The following is a 6,000-nucleotide window of genomic DNA, read 5'->3' as shown; positions in this document are numbered from 1 at the left end:
TCGAAGACAGGATTTATACTTTAAGTCGGCTATGTGCTCCCGAACGAAGATTCTCCTATAATGAAGGAATCGTATTTGTTCGTCATAACGCCGAGCTTATGTGACTGGATCTCAGCGGCAAATCGTCATCGGACGCTGGTTGAGTGACGATGACGATGCTTCTTTTAGTTTCGTCGCCGACTTTTTTCATTTGACGGCGACGATTGTCTACCCTGGTCATTACTAACAAAAATATGATTGGCGCCATTAATATATCAAGAACAATAACAATGAGCGGTCCGCCAGACAACGTCATTCGAACGTCTCGTAATATGGCTTATGATCGAAGCAGTCCTCTCAAACGAACACCAAACACGTTAGTTCCGGCGGTTTCGTACTCTCCTTGTACTCTGTTCTCGTGTGCCAATCGAAACGGTTGAATCTGAACTTAAACTCAAACATGTGTAAAGTGAACTGAACATCGGTTTCAACGCCGGTTCAAAAACCGGTCCACTTGTACCTTGTATGCAACCGCGATTCAAATTTTGGTGTGAATCTTCGGTTGCATCCGAGATTCAGAACGATGACACAAACGGACAGACATAATACATTTGATATCCACGATTATCAATTTCTACCTATCATGTTCTATTGTATGATTTACTAGAATCCTTGTTTTTTTATAAAATTTCCGCTAAATGTTATTTAAACTATTGATCTTGTTTGATCTGCTTTAATAAAACATTTACACAAGCCTCAAGGGTCTTGCGATTTTAACCAAGAAGTTCCATTTACGATCGTAGAAATTTATCCGAGTGAATTTGTCATCAATTGAACCTAATTTTGAACCAAAGTTTGAACCGAAGTACACATGTACCGGGTTCGGTTTGATACACTGGTACAGAAACGAAGCGTGTTTGCGGTTCAACACAAGTTGCAAGGTTCAAACCAAAGTAGCACATCGGTTCTGTTCATGGGAAGTCTGGAATGAAGGGAATTTGACACTGGATAGATTCTGAACAGCTCATCGAAATAGATCGTCAATCTAGAAGATGGCTAAATATCTACAATTCAATTCCAGAAACCAAATTTTCACCAGCCTGGGTATGAGTAGAATTCAGCGAACCCAAGCATATCCTCATAGATTTTAACTGAATCCGTTGAAGATTGATAAAATGAGATTTGCCTGTCATATGAAAAATGAAAGAACCGAATTCAATAACTGATAGGTTAGTCGTTTTGTACAATTTGTCATATCCGACAGATCAGCTTCCCACCATGTCCCTGCTATGGTACCTAAAAAAATTATTCTTCGTTGACATTTGCGAACAACATATTGGACATGAATTTGCCAAGTACATTTTGAATCGAACCATAAACCGTGCTATTTATTAGAGAGGCTTTGGGTTATTTGAAGATCATACAGATGCAAATGTAGTGGCTGCAATGATCGTTTGTTCGAGAATATCACGATTTCCATTTTTGAAGCAGAGAATTCCAAGCCAAGTTTGTGTGCTCACATTGTTATAGGTTATTTAAAGAAGGCTGAAGAGTTCTTCCGGAAAATTTAACATCTTTAGCAGTAGCCCACAAACATGCTGTTCGTGAACGTCATGAAAGGAGAACTACCGCGCCATCTGTTTTTGAGCAGTAAAAAGGAATTGATGAATCACTGTTCGTCGACGAGATAAACGCCTAAAAGTGTGAGAAAGGGATCTACAAGTGTGAGAAAGGGATCTACCAATGAAAGCGTAATGGCGTAATAACTTCTTCCGCCTCATCTTGGGTATAGAAGATGGACTGACACAAGGTGAAGCCCTCTTCCTGCTACAACACCGTGTGACGTCATAGAAGTGGACTATCCAATATACCGTGTAAGTTTTTTTTGAATTAGAGTGTTAAGTGTAAGTTTGTAAAGTTGAATTAGCAAATATATTAAGTGAAAATTAAATGAAATAACGTTTTTGCATGAAGTAAATCGCGTGTGTGGAAAAGAACTTTCTGCTACCCATAGAACCCCAGCAATTAATGTCCGACTCTACACCAGATCAAGCCTCCTCTATGACCGTTAGTGCCTACTTTCCGAAACGGTAGAACCGCTGCTTTCCACTGATCTAACACATGCATCATCAGCGTATTGCCACTATGCATACAGCTATCTGCATCACTAGTATACTGCCCATAACTGCATAACAGTCACATTCGACATTTTTGACAAATTGGAGTTAATACCATGGAGAGTCATCAAATGATAAATACTTTCGATCAACTTACTGAAATCTGTGAGATTGTTCTAGAAAATTCGAAAAAAATACCAAGTTGTTTTGTCACATTGGTAGTTATAACCGCATAACAGTCACATTGAGATTATAAATGAGCCTCGTAATGTAATAGCAATGAAATTTCTATCAGAATTATTTTCTGACTATTCACCTAGTATGCGATATCAGTTGTACAAAATATCAGCCGCAAATAAGCACTTTTGAGTTCCTGGTGATTTTTTGAAATTTTAGTTTCCTCCCATACTGCCATGAAATGCACACTTGGTATTTAATTTACTCAATGCCTACTTTTGTCGAATGTTACAAATATGCAGTTATGGGCAGTATAGTAGACTTAGATCCGACCCTTGTGTTAATCCTAGACATGAGTTACGGACTTGTTTAACTTGAAAGTGATGATAGAAATGCTTAACTTTCAGCGACAACAGGTGGAACAACAATTTTGGTAACTGAGCTGGAATTCAAAGCGTGCATAAATCATGGCATAGAATGTCAAGTAGCACTGAATCGTTAGCACATTTTATATCCAGGAAAACTGAAGTCAATGCTTGTTGCGATAGAAATGCGATTTTAATATCAGTAGCTAGTAATGTTCTACAATTCAGGGTCTTTACCAGCTTTGAATAAAGCTGCATCCTTTTTTTTTTAATTTCTTTATTAGTATCATTCCAAACATTACATTCATTATTTCTTATATCTAGGTGTTCTGTGTTATTCGACAACACTATCATCCTTATTTGGTAAAACAAATCTAAGATTTTATTAACATTTTGTTAACAACATATTACATTTCATTTGCCGTAGCAGTTCAGATTTTTTACAGGTGAGTTGATTTCACCTGCTTATAAGAGAAAAAAAACGCTTTGAATATACTTAACCTAACTTAACCTAAACATATAACGCATTAATCGTGGCAATAGAAGATTGTAACGATTTTTGCCTGAAATTATTGATTATTTTATTTGACATTTGTTCCAATGTTTCAACATTGGATATTCTTTGTAACTCATTGGTACTATACCAGGGAGGAAGCCTCAGAATCATTTTCAAAATTTTATTTTGAATTCTCTGCAGAGCTTTCTTCCTGGTATTACAACAGCTAGTCCATATTGGTACAGCATACAACATGGCTGGCCTGAAAATTTGTTTGAATATCAAAAGCTTGTTCTTAAGATAAAGTTTTGATTTTCTATTAATAAGGGGATAGAGACATTTTAAATATTTGTTACATTTGGCTTGAATGCCCTCAATGTGATTTTTGAAAGTTAAATTCTTATCTAGCATGAGCCCTAGATACTTAACTTCATCTGACCAATTTATTGGAACCCCTCTCATCGTGACAACATGTCTACTTGAAGGTTTCAAATAAAGAGCTTTTGGTTTATGTGGGAATATTATTAGTTGAGTTTTGGAAGCATTAGGAGAAATCTTCCATTTTTGCAAGTATGAAGAAAAAATATACAAACTTTTTTGCAATCGACTACAGATGACACGCAGGCTTCGTCCTTTGGCGGAGAGGCCTGTGTCATCCGCAAACAAAGATTTTTGACAACCCTGAGGTAACTCAGGAAAGTCAGATGTGAAAATATTGTATAATATTGATCCCAAAATGCTGCCTTGGGGAACACCAGCTCTTACAGAAAGTCTTTCAGATCTGGAGTTCTGATAATTAACCTGAAGTGTACGATTTGACAGATAACTTTGAATTATTCTAACAATGTATGTTGAAAAATTAAAGTTTTTCAATTTTACAATCAAACCTTCATGCCAAACACTGTCGAATGCTTTTTCTATGTCTGGAAGAGCAAGACCAGTAGAGTGGCCTTCAGATTTGTTGGAACGGATCAAATTTGTTACACGTAAAAGTTGATGAGTGGTCGAATGTCCATGGCGGAATCCGAACTGTTCATTGGCAAAAATTGAATTTTCGTTGATGTGGGCCATCATTCTGTTCAAAATAACCTTTTCAAAAAGTTTACTGATGGAGGAAAGCAAACTGATTGGACGGTAGCTAGAAGCTTCTGCAGGATTTTTGTCTGGTTTTAAAATTGGAACAACCTTAGCATTTTTCCATTTGTCAGGAAAATATGCTAATTGAAAACATTTGTTAAATATATAAACTAAAAATGATAAGCTACTTTCTGGAAGTTTCTTGATGAGGATGTAGAGAATTCCATCATCGCCAGGAGCTTTCATATTTTTAAATTTTTTAATAATAGTTCTCACTTCTTCCAAATCAGTCTCCCAGGCATTTTCGAAAACGTTCTCTTGATTAAGAATATTTTTGAACTCCTGAGTAACTTGATTTTCAATTGGACTAGTAAGTCCTAAATTAAAATTGTGCGCACTTTCAAACTGCATAGCAAGTTTTTGAGCTTTTTCGCAATTAGTTAGTAATAATTTGTTTTCCTCTTTCAATGCCGGTATTGGCTTCTGAGGTTTTTTCAAAATTTTAGATAATTTCCAAAAGGGCTTAGAGCCAGGGTCCAATTGAGAAATTTTATTTTCAAAATTTTTGTTTCTTAAATCTGCAAAACGTTTCTTGATTTCTTTCTGCAAATCCTGCCATATAATTTTCATAGCAGGATCACGAGTGCGCTGAAATTGCCTTCTCCTCACGTTTTTAAGACGGATCAAGAGTTTAAGATCATCGTCTATAATCACGGATTCAAATTTTACTTCACATTTTGGAATTGCAATGTTCCTGGCTTCAACAATGGAATTTGTTAAAGTTTCAAGAGCATTGTCAATATCAATTTTAGTTTCAAAAGAAATGTTAACATCAAGATTAGAGTCAACATACGTTTCATATATATTCCAGTCGGCTCGTAAATAATTAAAAGTGGAGCTGATAGGATTGAGAATCACTGCATGCGATATTTGAAATGTAACAGGGACATGATCAGAATCAAAATAAGCATGAGTAACTAATTGGCTACAAAGATGACTAGAGTCGGTTAAGACCAAATCAATCGTAGATGGATTTCTAGAAGAGGAAAAACATGTAGGGCTATCAGGGTATTGAATTGAGAAATATCCTGAAGAGCACTCATCAAATAAAATTCTGCCGTTGGAATTATTTTGAGAATTATTCCATGACCGATGTTTGGCATTAAAGTCACCAATGACAAAAAATTTTGACTTATTGCGAGTCAATTTTCGCAAGTCAGTTTGGAGCAAATTATGCAATGCTGTCCAGAGCATTGAAAAGGCAAATAGGCAGCTATGAAAGTATATTTACCAAACTGTGTTTCAACAGAAACACCTAAAGTTTCAAAAACTTTAGTTTCAAATGAAGAAAACAGTTGATGTTTTATACGCCTATGAATGATGATTGCAACACCCCCACATGCACCATCAAGTCGATCATTACGATAAACAAAAAAGTTAGGATCTCTTTTTAGTTTAGATCCAGGTTTTAAATACGTTTCGGTAATAACTGCTATATGCACGTTATTAGCTGTAAGAAAATTAAACAGCTCGTCCTCTTTACCATTCAGAGAACGAGCATTCCAATTTAAAATATTTAAATTATTATTTGGATCCATTAGAAAAACGTAATCCAATAACAATTTGATTTGTAAATTTTACACCTACTTGGACTGCTTCAGTCATAGTGGTGGCTTTGAACATTGCATCAATCATTAGATTCAATTGTTCAGTTAGAAAATTAAAATCAGAGGCAGACATATCATCTGATGATTTCTCATTTGAATTTTCGGTAGACGAAGAAGCGGGG

The sequence above is a fragment of the Aedes aegypti genome, chromosome 2 (assembly GCF_002204515.2).
Source record: "Aedes aegypti strain LVP_AGWG chromosome 2, AaegL5.0 Primary Assembly, whole genome shotgun sequence".
In the NCBI taxonomy this organism is placed as follows: Eukaryota; Metazoa; Arthropoda; class Insecta; order Diptera; family Culicidae; genus Aedes; species Aedes aegypti.
The sequence above is the reverse complement of the archived record's forward strand: the minus strand, read 5'-3'. Positions refer to the sequence as shown.